General features: G+C 36.1%; 1 protein-coding gene across 1 annotated transcript in view; it reads right to left on the bottom strand.

Annotated features, from left to right (window-relative positions):
• The window catches only part of LOC102674375, a 234505-nt gene that overhangs the window by 51503 nt on the left and 166954 nt on the right, over nucleotides 1–16048 (bottom strand). The gene's annotated exons all lie outside the window — the stretch shown is intronic.

Below are 16048 nucleotides of genomic sequence, written 5' to 3'. Positions count from 1 at the left end.
TTTTTTTTTTTTCAAAGTAAAAAGTTTAAAAGTGATATAACGAAACGAATTTTTTACAATTTTACGGGATCGTGATAAAAAATATTGACGCGTTGTATAAAGTATCAAAGTAATCAGATCGGCTATTTCATCGTCCTCGTTTCTTTCATATTACAGACGACGGTGGTAATTAGAATTGTAGCTTCGAGGGGAGCATGGTCGCAAGAATATTTTCAAAGGGACGACGCCGAGTTACGCCCGCATATTCTTATGGAAATTAAAGTCACGAGCGGAAAGTAAATTGCCTCCGAAGTGGGCTGATAACAATAATTATTAATGAATTGCTAATCAGTATGCGGGAAGAGTCGAAAGATTAGAAGATGGTGTGGGTAATGAAAAAAATGTCGCGCAATTACGCGTTTGAAAATTATGAAATTATTGGTCTAAGAATGATATAAATTCTTTTACGAAGAAACGAAATTTTTTCCAAAAAATAAGGCAAGGGGGACGAAAATAAGAGGAGAAAAGGAGCAGAAAAAGAATTTTAGATCTTGTAGTTTAAAGATGTATTTAACAATAATCATTTTATAGGAAAAAGATAACAATGGGAAAGGAAAAGAATGTAATAAGAAAAACTGTTAAAAGTATAAGAGAATGCTGTCTCAGAGAGATAACATTATCGAAGTACTTAACCATTCAATACAAGTTTCAAGTTTTTTCTCATTGAAGCGAGAAATAAAGATTTTAAGAAGAGAGGGAAAGGAAAAGAACAATTTTCGCGTGGGCACGGCGTCGACGTAATAAGTAATTTCATTTAATTAATCATTTTTTGAAGTTATTTCAAAAGTTAAGAAAGATATTAACAAAGTAGTACAAACTTTGTCTCTAATTCATTTATAATTATAGAGACTCACTCGTGTATATTTTTTACACGAGTGAGATAATACTTGTTCGAAATACCATTTAATATAATAAGCCAAAAATGAACAGATTTATCGCTCAATTTCAAATCCTATTAAATTCTATTATTATATAATTAAAATCGTGATAATTTTCAAGATAATTTTCTTTCCCTTTAAAACGATTTTTGAGTCATTTAGATACGATTTCCGATTCCTGAGGTGTTCGTTCTGAAAAGAAAAAGATAATTTTTAATCACTATTTCTCTCTTTTTTTACTTATTCGTACCTCACTGATTCATCCCAAATACCAGGCGCGATTCTTAGAAAAATGCACTTCCAAGAAAAAATGTAAGTCAGTGGGTCGGCATTCGTAATCCCTTAAACGCTAGAGAAACTTTGAATCCTTGTATCTCGGTGATTTCAATGGTTTCCTCTACTTTTTGAGAGCGGTTCTTGATGAGAAAATTTCTCATTCGAAGGGAAGTCGAAATTTCATTTGTGACTTTGCGCGATCTTGATGATTTGATACCGTGAAACGTGAAATGTAAGAAGACGACGAGTTTATTTAATTTCTTTTGGAAATAATTATCATAGAAAGAAGAAGAAAATATTAATCAGAGAATAATAAAAATTCTCGCGCGAAAAGTTCTTATTAAGAATTGGATAAGAATATAAATAGTCTCCTTTCCCTTCGATATTTTAATTTTCCATAACTATCTAAATTGGAGAAAGGCAAATTTCTTGATAATTTGCACGAACAATTTGCATATCCTCCTCACGACGATGCATACGCGGAGGTTCTTCGATAAAAAGTAACTCGCTTAAGTGAAGGACACTGTTTCCTTTTTCTACAATTTCTTTTCGAAATAAAAACTAGGGAAATTCCGTATATTTTCGTTATTCGTTCCAAAATCTATCGCTGACACTGCACTTTTAAGAATCACGGTAATTTATCAACCTATAAATTATTCGTGCATTAAAGATGGTTTGCTCTTGATGTTGGATAATTACACCTATCATTTCCTGCTTTTTAATAGCTGTCTTAAAGTATCTTAAAATTATTACGTGTCAACGAAAAATGATATTTCATCTTAAATTTGCCAATAAATTTATTTATTAACGACTAAGAATCTTCTTATTAATTATTCTCTTATTAACTCGAAATATTTAAAATAAAATCTAAATTGTATAATTAGAAATTGGTCTTTTCACGATATTACCAATTAAAAATATTTTCGATTGGAAATGCAATAGAATTAAATATTTATCGACCAAATTTTTTACTTTTCTTGATTATTGAAAGAAAATACTTCTGGTGTCAAAGCATAAAGGGATAGTTAATTAACACCAACGAGCAAAATTTCGAAGCAATCCACCTCCATTGCCCTAAGATATTTCACGCCATTAAAAGAGATTAATAAAGATGGTACAATTTTAAAAATAATTTAATTAGAAATTCAAAGAAGTTATTTCCTATTGGACCATGAAATTCCCTCTTTCGTTCTCTCTATAGTGATCCTCTTTGGCAGATGATCGATAATCGAATCTCATCCGAACGAGCGAGTTCCTTTACGCTATAAATAATATTTTACACCAGACTGTTTTCCAATTTTTTTTTTTCACATATTTGTCGATACCAAACATTCTTGTCACAATACAATATTTTCTCGGTCATGTGGTACAGATGTTATTGAAGAGGATTTTGATCGACGTATGTATGTTATGAGCTATCGAAGTTTAAAAGTAAGTCAAGAGTATTCTTTTCAATATTCCGAATAATATTCCTTGTAACCAATTTTTTAACAGAGTACACACAATATCTCACTATAATTAAAAATTTTTCTCAATATGCTTCTATCCTTTATTTCTTTCTCCTTAACTCACTGACTCACTATCCTCCCCCAATGACCGATCTCAATATGCTCTTATCTTCCATTTCCTTAACTACTGAATCACTATCCTCGTCCTTTTCCTTACTCAGCACTCCTTGCCTTAAGAGATCCAAGCCACCGTCTTCCTTAACCGTCTGAACTTGATCACTTCCATCATCCCCATCATTCCCAATTTTTCCTAAGAGTTTTTAAAAAACTCGTGACACGTTCTAACAAAGCGAAATTCCCTCCTTTTATATCAACACGTAACTCTGGAGAAATAAAAATCTTCTACAATCAGACACTTTTGTATCTCACGTCGATTACACGCCTATAATTTATTTCGAAAATACTCGAAACGAATGCATTTTCGTGCCATGCATTTCCTGAGTTGTAAGTTGAAATAAGATCGAACGGGAAACGGAAGGAGAATGGGGAAAGGCGAGTAAAAACTTGAACAAACATTCTCCGACAGAGACTCGTACAGGAAATTCAACCGTAAGGGGCGAGATGGGAAGTTGATCACGCGTTACCCCCTTGTTCCCGGCCTTAACAATAGTTCGCAAGTGTACGGAAACCTGATTTTCTCCGCCAGAATTTCGAAGTCCGAAGAGGTGTACGAGTGTTCGGTCCGCTAATTTGGAAACTAATCTAGATGAAGTTGTGCTTCCATTAAATACCTTTGTACCACCAGCTACACGTATTTCTCCTGCGAATCTCATTTCGAAAGGAGAAATACTTTTTACTCGCGGAAAAAATTCCCATCGACGCAATCTTATTATCGATAGCGTGTCATCCATTTAACGATTCTTTTTGTATTTTTGTATTCTTCAGGAATGAGGACATTGATCGAGAATGAATAATAAGAATCGACATTGCCTTTTTTATTTATGCCTTTTCTCCAATGCCAAAATAAATTCGTCTAATAAATTAACCGTATAAAAATTGGAGTGAATCAAGAGGAATGGATAAAATTCTTTGATAAAAAATTGATAATAGGAGATAACGAATAAACACATTGTGATCTTTTTCGATTGCCCTGCATCGCAACAATAGACTGCCTTTGTGTTTACCCTTGTTCCCGCACGTGTAATAGAACACGATCAAAAATTGTTTCAATTAATTGACTTTTTGGAGGCCTGGCTTTAATTGAAAACGAGAGAAAACCTATTCAGCGATTGGAGCGGTGCTATTCTAATCTTTATTCCCACGACCGACGAGATTACGAGATCGAAAAAACACTCGATACCTACGATTCTATTTTCTCGATCGGATCTGCTTTTCCTGTCCCCGATCAAAAAGAAAAACTGGTACAAAATTTTATTTGGATAACCAGTTTCTCTCCTCTTCTCAAAATATAATTTACGCGGACGATAATTCTAACTCCATAAAATTCTAATCCTAAATAATTAATATAAAGATAGATCAAGTATATCTACTCTAAGGAATTAAATTGGATTCTATTGGAACTTTCTATTCAACGAATACAACTTCTACATCGATCTTCATCTCCCTTTTTTCTAGAATCAATCCCTGCACCTGGAACAGAATATAAAATATTCCGAAATTTTCACGTTGCACACAGACAAGAAGAAACTAATAAAGGAGTATGGAATGGAGTGATCAAGGTGATTAATCAAAGGATCGAGAGAAGGAGGCAAGAAAGCAAGGCCAGCTCCAATTTCCAAGGCTTAACTCACGTATCCTTTCGTATATATCGAGAGAGGGGGTGGTGGTTGCGGAAACAGGCTGCTTGCCTCTGGCTGCAAGGTTTAAGGGTGGAAAGCACGCTTCGTTACTCCGATAACTATCTGTCATCGCGTGTGTTCCGGACGCAATGTCACCGATCACGACTCGTTCACGGTGAGGCTGCGCCAGGGTCCGTCGAGTAGTTTAATCAACTTCGCGCAGTTTCGCCCTATTGATTTATCGATCGTACACGGTGGCGACGTTCCCTCCCTTCCTTCCTTCCGAGAGGAGGGAAAAGAGATGCTCTCTTTCAAAAACTGTTTATCGAAGTTTGTTCCGATACCGGGTCTCCCCGGTGTGAAAACAGAGTCACACCAGAGCCTGATAAAAGTGGATGTTGGAACGTTTTCTTCTAAAAGTTTGCCGCTCTATCGAAACATTCTTCGTACCTCGTATCGAACGTGATTATTAGTGCGATGAGATGATTAGATCGCAAAGGAAAAATTAGGATAAATTAGAATGGTGGAAGATTTTCGTTGCGAGGAAGGAATCAAATTGAATAAGAAAATAGATAAAATGTTTTTTAAAATGTGTCAATTCTTTGTCTCGGGATGTATTGTTTTACTTTCTTCGTTGTATTATTGTTGCATTCATTCATTTTTAATCGTTATTTCTCGTTTCGTCTTCGTAGCATAAAATTTTTTAACTAATATGTATCTCGATCTAATTAATTAATATTGACAATATTTGTATAATAATGTACAAATATTTAAAGTATCGAAACTTCAATTCGTTTTTTCTTGAATTATATTTAAAATTAGTCCAATATTCGTGCGTTTAGATTAAAATGCACATCTATTTTTAGTATCCTCTTTTATCTCGTGGTTACAACATACTATCGATTTTCTGTAATAACGTAATTTTCATTGCACGAAGATATATCGTGTACTCAATTTTTGACAACGAGTATTTTAAAAACGATATAAAATTCCTCTTTAATATCGTGTTTTTCAAAAAAATATATATATATATATCCCAAGTTCCGTTTCATTCGTTTGATCTTCTTAGAGCAATGGAGCCTGTCTCTTTTTCGCCCATTTCTTCAACGTGTCAGAAACTTCTGATCGATGTCCACGTGTAATGTTTGTCGTTGAGAGAAAATAAATTATTACTTTAATCAGTTCCCGATATCTTCCATCTGGATTGACGGGTTATAGTGATCGATGGATCCCTATTGTTTCTGAGTCTATTATTATTGTTAACACGTTGCCAATATCTTTTGCTAAATATATTCGGGATAATAGAATTCTGTATGAAATATGAAACGTCGCTTCATAAATCAAACATATCCTAGCAAAATTAATTTTTAAAATTTATAACGAAGAACGCGACAATTATAATTAAATTACTCTAAGAATTCTTCTTCTTTATTATTCGAACGTGCGATAGTTTCTCAAATCATCCATATTAAGAAAATTGATTGGTCGAATAATATCAAGACTCATCTTCTTCTTCTTCTTCAAATGCGTAAGAAATTTCGATCGATTCGTAAAGAAATATTATCTTCGTATATATCTTCCATGTGTATATTCCAACTTTATATAGAGGACGCACAGGATCAGATAGAACAGTGGCACGATATTTGTTCATCGTCATCGAGATCTCTCTAACCGCATTCCTCCCGATCAATCATCCCTCCGCACAATAGATTCGAGCGTCAAAAACTTTTCTCCACCTCGGTCCTCGCCACCGTCGAATGAATAATGCACATTCTCAGACGCGCTATACTCGGGAGAAATCTTTCCCTTCGCCGACGTTATACGAGAGAACTCGGGGTGGCCCGCCGAGACAGGTGGTCTCGTGACGGAACGTCTCCTTTGTGACGATCGTTCTTTCAAAGAGGAGCCGTGGCGAGACGTCAAAGCGACACCCTCCCCAGCCCCAGATATATGGAAATAACACAACGACACAAAGTGCATTCGTAATGCCCGTGCTCCATAATGGGCCGTAACGTCGATGAAAGAAACTTCAGTTGACCGAACTTAATACTCTCGGATTAAAAGAGAGAGGAGATGCGATTGAAATCTTGCCTCGATCGTGCACACGTCCATTTTCTCGCGCTCGAAAACTTATACTGGCAATACAGAAACAGAAGAATTCACGAGGTGTTTATACGAATGTGTGGTTTTACTATTATTGTTTATATACACGATTTACGTTTCGCAGAAATGAATCGATTCGTGGAATAACACGTATCGTACATTTGCGTGTTTACATCGTACTTTTGCAGAAGTTTGACTAATAATGTTTACTATCATGTATATATACGTAATATTTCTTATGACGAATGTTTTTTGATATTCAACCAAGATAATTTTAATAGCGTACGTTATTTCGTATTTTTAAGGTTTGCGATTAAAAATAATAATCTCACATTTACTTTCTCGTTTTATAATCTTCGTATAAAATTTTCAATTGGATAAATTTATCAAAAAGTAAATCACCGATACACATCTGAAGTAACGTCCAAAGAATTTTAAAAAATATACCAGAATTCCGTCGATCGATCATCCAATAAAAAACACAGAAATAGTAGATTAATCTGTTCGATGAAGGTTTCCTCGAAGGTTTCTGGATATTATAATTAATCAGCAAGCAGCGACAAGGAGTAGAACGATGGATCGATCGATCGATCGATCGACGCAGCGTTAACGCTCCCTTCGAAATTCTTCATTTCCTAAATCGACCGCGACCCAACGATATTACAACTAATTGGGGGGCATTATTATTTGCGGTGTAAGCAAAATCGATATTAGAAAGGCCCTGGCACGATGCACCCTGCTAATTACGGAATATTACCACGCTCTCGTCGTTTCAACCGCTCCATCCATCTATCCATCTCTGTCCGCATCTACTCTCCCTCGCTTCTCCCCGTCTCTCTCCCACCCTCTCGGTCGGTCGACTTTCTTCCAACATCGGCGACAAGGATTTCGCCGATGCTTCGCATGCATATGCATCGCCGCCGTTCGCGCAAATAGTATGCAAACGACTATGTGGAAAAAGGTAACCGTGTTACTAGAAGACCCTGTAACTCTAACCCGATCCCCTTTTTTTTAAAGGCTCTAAAAATCTTTATCGGTGCACCCGCACGCATGGGTGTATACGTGTTTGTGAAACATGAAAATAGAGTTGATTTGTGAACGGATGAAATTCGTGAAACGAATTCGAAGTCATCGTTTTCTTGTTTAAATATAGAATTCGTTTAATATAGATTTCAAGTGTAATTTACTGAAATCCTTCGGTTGAGCTCTCGTTATTTGGACGAATTTATTAATTGACGATATATTTTTACACTTGTTTACACCCATTTATAGCATTATAAATTTGTATTCAAATATTCAGAACTTGAATTCATTATGTATTTATATTATCTTATTATACGATGAATTATTCAATAATATAATTCCAGGGAATGTAGAATTTCCGAAATATACGTATCGTGTCTGAATTATCAATTTAATTTAAGTAATAAATTTGTTCTATGCTCTAACAATCCCTCGGATAACTAAGCGTTTTCATTAAGCGACGTTTATAATCAACGCTCAGCCATACGAACTTCTTATAAGTCTCCAAGTTTGAGGGAAGTTTGAATGTTTCATCCCCTTTTGGTACTGGCTTATCTCTGGTCAAACGTTTCTTCGATGTCTATTTGCCTCGTTTGTTGACAGAACGCAGTAAAGTCTCTATGAAATCATTAATTAAACTCGACTACATAGTTTCGTGTCACAGATCTCAACCCTTCAAACTCGATATATCCATTTTTTTGCTTGCAATTGGCCAAGTGATCAATGGCCAAACGCTTATCCATAATGAGGAGAGATTTTTCTTTTTGAACAATCTCTAATGTGATCACGAGAAATATTATCGAGAGAAGCCATGACCAACTCGAAGTAACGCGAGCAACGAGCAATTAGCGGTTCGATTTTTTTCTACCCCCTTTCCGCCCGGATCCTTCCATCTTTTTCGTTCTCGTTCCTTGTGAAAAGCTCGTGAACGTTCTTTTTCCCTCGCCCACGTGCCCCGAATGCGACCACCAAGTTTGCATCCAACGATGAATGGTAGTGGATGGCCACTTTTTTCCACCAACGAGATCTCGAGCGATTTAAAATCTATTAAACGTGAATTCTGTGAATTTAAATGGAAAGCTCGGTGATGGAACGAATTTTCATTCCATCATTTTCTTTCTCCACTGATTCATATTTCCTCATCTTCGAGCAATTTTTTCCCCTCCCTCCTCTTCTTAATTATCCGATCAAAAGTTCGTTCATATCGAAATGTTCGATGAAACACAGAAGCTCGATACGATAAATTCGATCGAAACGATTATCCCGATAAAATCTCGTGCGGATGGTTAATCGATGCCAGTTTTATTATAGGATCGCGTTAGATCATAATAAAGCGCAATTTGGCGGGCTAATCCCCAAAGCAATTTTGTCGCATTCCATAAATTCGGGCCAATTGCTCTTTCGTAAATTCCGCGCGAGCGTTAAATAAAAGAAGAAGAAAAAAAAAAAAAACAGGACGGCAATTCTGACTAACTTTCGATCACGACTTCGAGATATTTCGATTTATTGCAAACCGCTTCTTAAACCGCTAAACGATCCCGATTAAATTATGGAAATAACGAGGTATCGGGCAAAAATTCGAGACGTTTAATTATCTCACCGGCAAACTCGCTTAATTTTCTGCAAGAATTCCCTCCAGTATCCTGAATTACGTCGCGATCCGCCATAATTGGAATTCTCCAATCCAAAAAGGGATACTCTGTTCGTCTCCCATTCGGTTTCCGGGATGTCACCGCTTCCATGATTCCGATCAAACAGCGGAATCTCCGCCCCTGCGACAATTTATTGCTCATCACGAAGTTATTTCCGGGCGAACCGCTTCCGTTATTGAACGACTATCCGCGTGCAATACGCGTGATGACGGTGTATATTTGTGATGCTTGCGAATATGCTTTCGTATATACATTTTTTGTATATACGTTGTATTTTTAATAAACGTATTTGGAGAATTTTCTCTCTTCTTATGTTTTATGAATCCAATGGATTAAATGTGTAAAGCTGCTATGATTTGGAAAAATAATAATATAACGTAAATTGTCGATTGTAACAACTTTGACTTCAGTTTCTTGACAGTCGTTTCGCTTCCTCTTGCGATAATGACTTGTTTTAAAGAGGCATTCATACGTGGTCGTATTACGAGAATCTCATATCGGTCTGTATCGATCGCAACTGCATTAGAGCACTAATAATCGTATACACACAATCGAAGGGAAGGCCAACTTCATAACTGACATGTGGGTTACATGTTGCCGTTTGACGTTGTTCCCATTAGTTGCAGGCAATAGACCGTAACTGAAAATGGCAAATACATGCTTGCACCATATATCCGTTGTAACATTATCCATAGTTACTCCAATATTCCAAAAAATTATATATCTTCTCATATTTCTTTCTTAATTATTAATCATTATAATACAGTTCATTCAAATATAAATAATTGAATTGTTTCATCATGAAATTCCTTTCGTGAATTTCTTTTTTAAAAAAAGAAAAACAAATTTCAAGAAGTTGTATCGTAACAATTATTTCCCTTTCTAAACGTGTATCGTATAATAAACAGCATAGCATTTCAGTACATCAATTGTATTTTTACTTTTTCCAAATATCCATGCGTTACATCTCTGCGTATAAATTACGAATTTGTAATAATTCGAAACAGTTTAAACAAGTTAATATCGCGATATTCACGGTCGAATCAACTTCATCCGAGTGCACGATCTGTTTCAGGGGTAACGTGCATGATTTCGAGCGTGGCACACTTGCGGATAATAGCGGCGAGTTGACAGATTCTGAGATTCTCGGCGAAATCCAGAATTATTTGCCAGCCGATGTTCATTACAGTTTGTTAATTTATTGTTTTCAACGGGGCGGGAGTACGGCGCAATGCATGCGTTCGCCGAGCATAATGAGGAAATAACCAGTAGACCATATTGTTAAATATTTGCGGTGACGTTCATTTATAGATATTTGCATGCGCAATACGTATATTCGCAGAGGTTGGTGAAAGAAAAAAAAAAGAAAAAAAAGGATGAAATCGATAGTGTGCGATATTCGTCGTGACGCGTATCGAAGATATATAACAGTATAAATTGCATCTAGTTGAACCTAGTCGAGAAACGTCGTTTCGAAAAACTGTCATTCTGTTGAACTTATATTTTCTTTTTCTCTTTTTTTAGATTCCTCGAATTTTACGTATCTCCAATAGAGAGAGAGAGAGATAGCGTAATTCTTTTATTCAACGCCTGCAAGAAAATTTTTATCGTAGAACTCGTCGTGAGTTTTTCCTTTCCAAAAAGGGGTTTCGCAAAAAGGAGCATCGACAAACTTAATTTTTGGAAATTTTGATTTTTTCCCTTCCCTTTGCTTTTTCTTTCTTTCTTTAAAGAGAGAGAAGCAGACAGGAGGAGCGAAAATGAGAAAATTCCTGGAATATCTTCGGCGCATCGATCGAAAATTTGTGGACTAAAGATAAGTCCTTTCCTCCTGGACACTTCGCCACCCCCTGGATTCTTGATATCCTTTTTTTTTTTTTTTTTTGTTTTAATCCACCTGTCAAGGATTCTGAATATTCATAGTGGCTCCTAACCGGCAAATCGATAACTCGTTACTTTATCACTCGTCCAATCACGATTTATCTCCTCGGGAATGAAACGGTTGAAACGGTTCAAATATTGGTCGATCACACGCGACGAGAATTGGTTTAAACGTTGTCAGTATTGCTTTCCATTCTTTATCGAGATTCTATTATGATTATTATCGATACGAAGGGCGGGGGAAGGGTTTATGAAGGATGCTTCGCGCGATCCAATTTCCACGATTTACACGTCCCTGTAAATTACCGCAAATTTTGAATATTTCATTTCATATTTCATGATACGAAAAAATAACTTTGACACATTCCGTTCGTATATCTTTAATGAAATTTCCCCTTTTTTTCCGATAAATTGTTTAATTTTACACACGAAAATTCAGTATGCACAATTGAAATTATTCGAGAGAGATACGAATGGCGCGAAACGATTTGTCAAAAATATAAATATAAGCTACAAAGGGTGCATCTTCGATGAAATAATATCTTTCCTAGGATAATTTCTCCCCTAGGAAAATAACAAAGCATAGGATTAGCTTTCGAGAAAGAGAGAAGGTGAATTAGAGTAAGTCGAGGAAGGACTTATTAGTGGAAACTTTCCAGCCGATTGCTCGCAGTCAAAAGAACCTCTAATTACAGGGTAATTAGCGGGCAGCGTGAAAGATCCTTCTTTACGGATACGCGATTAGATAACGATTGCCTGAGTTTACCGAGGTGCTTGGAAATGGAAATCTCTTTTAAATCTTCCTTCACGGACTTCCTTCTTTTATCGAGAGAATTAATTCTCGCCAGAGACACTTCCAATTTTCAAACTCCATATACCACGAAACTCGCGTCGAGGCAATCGTAGACTTTTTAATTTGACCATTGTCAAATTATAAAAATAATGAAATTTTGTCGAATACGATTTTTATCTAGTTTTATATATAATACTTTTTTTCTATTTTGATAATATCGATGGATACATTAAAGAAATTAGATCCATATTATTCAAAGGTTATTTAATATGCAAAAAAAAAAAAACAGGATTTGATGAAAAGATGATAAAGAGAAATTACGTACTTTATTTTGCACTTGTAGAAATTCTCGTTTCGACGAGATTCGCAATACTCGAGCAAAGATAAGCGGGGAATGCGTTCCGCAAAAAGATGAAATATCACGCGCGCTTTTTCACCTCCACTTGGAAAATTCCGGCTAATATTTCGATGCCGACGTATTCATGCGCGTATATCCTCGTAAAGAACACGCTGCGATGGATTAACATAAAATGAGCGCCATTTTTTTGTAAAAAGTACGCAGGTACAGCTTGACAAGTAACCTGACTCTTAAATACATCAGCATTCGTTCTTCACTTCTAAGAAATACACTGATAGATATTTCTCTAGATATCACACATCTCAGTGTTCTTGAGATTTTTTTTTTATGAATTCCAAGTCTTTTCTTCTTTTCATAATTATATAAAAGTTCCATCTTTTGTAATTCTCTTAAATATTCTCTAAATATTGTAAGTGGAAGATGTTCGTGAAAATTTACGTCTTCGTCGCCATTATAAAAACGTGATCTAAGTAAAGATTTAAACACTGTTTAAATTGGTTTCTTTCCATTGGTTATTATCCTTTATAGAATTCATAATCGATCATTCAACACTTACTTTCAGAACCGTGAAAGAAGAAACGGACTTCACAGTGTGAATATTGAAGCATTTCACATCTGCACGTGTTTCTGCATGATTTATTTATCTCGAAAAGAATCGGAGCAATGTATAAGTCAATAAATGTCACGTTGAATCGTATAAACCGTTCACGCGTCTCGATGGTTCCATTCTACGGAAAATAAATGACGATAGAACAAACGTTAATGTTGGAAGTTGCGCAATTAAAACAGGACGGTGTTTGATGTTGGATAGTAATAAATTCTGGAACGGGATCGAGCAAGTATATACGATACCATGTTTATCGTTCTTCAGACGCGTGAATATTTATAGTTTATTGTCAACTTGGATTAATATTTTGTTTATTGAAACGAGAACGGTAAATCTCGCGGTTTATTTGTTTTCAAAACAGTCAAATCGTCAATATGTGCACAGTCTTTGCGAGACTATATCTACACTATAATCGAATATCGACGAAGACTGAAAGACTGAAAACAAGAGAAAGTAGTATAAGACACGTGTCAGACACGTATAAAACGAATTTTATTTAACAGATCGATGAATCTTTTTCAATCAATTCTACTATTCTTTTCTAAATTTTATATGAAAATTTGAATCCGATTATATCCTATTAAAATACAAATCCTCAGAAAATGAGATGGATCACACGATATTGCAACTATTTTAACGAAAATTATTATAACGTTGCGAACGTTAATAATTTTTGATCGATAAATCATCATGGAACTTAAACTCTGGAATTTTTCTGTGTTTTTTAAACCAAGGATAAAATACGCGAACAAATAAAGGCGGAAATATATGAGAGGAATAATTCAAACCAAGATACCTCGTGCGGTGAATTCAACACCAAGCGAAAGGAAGTTACGAAACGGGGCGAAATGGATTGGTTGAAAGCATTATTAAGATTACTGGTCGATCATTTTTCTTCTCTTTTTTTCTCTTTTTTTTCCCCTCCTTTTCTTTCATTCTTCCAATGCTCTTCCGTTTGATTTCTACCCCCTCGTCTCTGTTCACGTTACCTGTCTTGTGTACTATCACCGTGTCACTTGGTTTTGTTGCGTCATTGTTCCTCGAAAAAGGTACGCGCATCCATTTTCATATTGCTAGAATGGACGCAGTGGTTGGAGAGAGGCGATCCTCCAATGAATGCTCAATGAAACTCGTATGGTTCCATCGTTGTATCGGTTTCACGGCGAGTTCTAAATTCAGAGAAAAGTCAGTTATAAATAAATGACGTACGATTCGAATGAACAAATTACGTAATAAGAAACACGACGTGATGGTTCGATAAAATTGAAGAGATTGAAATTTGTTCTCGCGGAATCGCAACGCTATTGCGACCGTTTATGAATTTCATACATCACGAATCACAGAGTAACAGATTTTTCACGCCGGATTTGCTTTTCTTCACGGCTGCAATATTTGTTTACTCTCTGTGCTTTATTGCTCGCATTTTTCGTACCAGAGCTTCGTGCCAGATCAGATTCTCGACATACATAAATCCCATATTCATTTTCATATCATAACATTTTTACGAGAGCGTGGACTCATAATTTTGTTCTGATCGTTTTAGATCTCCTCCCTCGCTCTTTTGTCGCGTGGACAATGATAAAACATAAGCTGATGGTAAAGATTGTACGACTTATATTAACGAAAATTAGCATTCATTTTCGTTTAAATTTATCCCTCGTGTAAATTATATCACGTTATATGTAATATTTTATTTCTTATTCAAGAAATTTTAAAGAATTGGACGAGATTGAACTTGAATTCCTTTGAAACTGTAATTAACGTTTAATTAAATTGATTGACCACTTGCTACAAATCTTTGACTTTTTTAAAAAATCTTAGATTAATTAAATTAAATTTCTTTTTTTTCACATTAAATATACTTGTTATTTCTGAATTCTCGATTCACCTTTAGATTTCATTCTTTTCCAACAACGTTTTTCATTATCGGTCAGAGAATGCTCATTATTCAGATCTCATTCCACCCACACAAGCGACGTCATTTGCGCAGCGACGCTGTTAGAACCTTTCTTTCAAAGGTTTTTGTCCACGATTGTTTAAAGATTCATCGAGCTTTACACGACCAAGATGTCCATTAATGAAAAGACAGGTGACGAGATGGGGAAATGGCCGCACGAGGTTCGGTTTACTTTATCAACTTTTGAAAAGAAACGCGTTAAAGATGGTGTACCGAAGCTTTATGAATGTTTGACCCTCTTCGGCTGTAAATAATTCACAAGACGGTGCAGGAATGCTTCTTGATCGTTCGCGGAAAAACGAGCCCTAGTGGAATTTCTTCTTTGAAATACGCTCGGAAATTAAACATTCTTGGAAACGTAAAGTGCGCGTTACGATCTCTGCTTTTTAATCGAAATGAACTATCTCCATCCGTCTATGAATAAATTCAACATACTCAACTGATATTAATGTCTCTCGACAGAGATTCTCAAGATCACGATAAGACGACGGATGATATACGAATAATTTGTGCGATCCATCGCACGAAAATTCTTTCAAATTTCCAAAAGATTACTTTTTTAATATCTTGTGCTCGAATTCTGGTTGAACGAGTAGTCAAAATAAAAATTGATTTCTCAGACACTCTCTTCTGACTTCTTCGTGATTACGAAAAGATGAAGAATCACCGAGTTGATACATCTCGCATTCTATGACACTGGAAATTCTATGACACGAGTCACAAGATCGAAGAGTTATCCGTTTCCGGACCGCAATTTCACGATTCGAAAACGACAAATCTTATGGATATGTATGAGAGCATTCAATGTGACAAGTGGTTTTCATACGGTGGTTGTTGAATGTTGTAATCCAAACGAACTACGTTAAAACGGGTTGGCGGTATCCTCCTGCAATGACTTTCTTAAATGAATTGGACATGACTCTCAATTGCTCTTTTTTTCCTCCGCTCCGCTAGACGAGCAGCGACCCGCTCGCTTCAACTTCACTTCAACTTCCTTTCTCCATCGTTGCTCGTTTCCCTCCTCTCCTCTTTTTTATCGTCGCGCGTAAACTTCTCCATTTTGTACCGTCAATAATCGCCACGGATCGATGACGCTTGTTCGCGGTCGTTGCACCCCTTTGCGCTTATTCGACGAATCAAAACACTTGGCTCGACCAGCGTATTACCATCGTTGAAACCGNCGTTCCACCAGCGTCGAGCGATACGATAAATCGGTATTTTCGAGAGCAGAGAT

Source organism: Apis dorsata, unplaced genomic scaffold (assembly GCF_000469605.1).
Source record: "Apis dorsata unplaced genomic scaffold, Apis dorsata 1.3 scaffold_50, whole genome shotgun sequence".
NCBI classification, from domain to species: domain Eukaryota; kingdom Metazoa; phylum Arthropoda; class Insecta; order Hymenoptera; family Apidae; genus Apis; species Apis dorsata.
The sequence above is the reverse complement of the archived record's forward strand: the minus strand, read 5'-3'. Positions and strand labels throughout refer to the sequence as shown.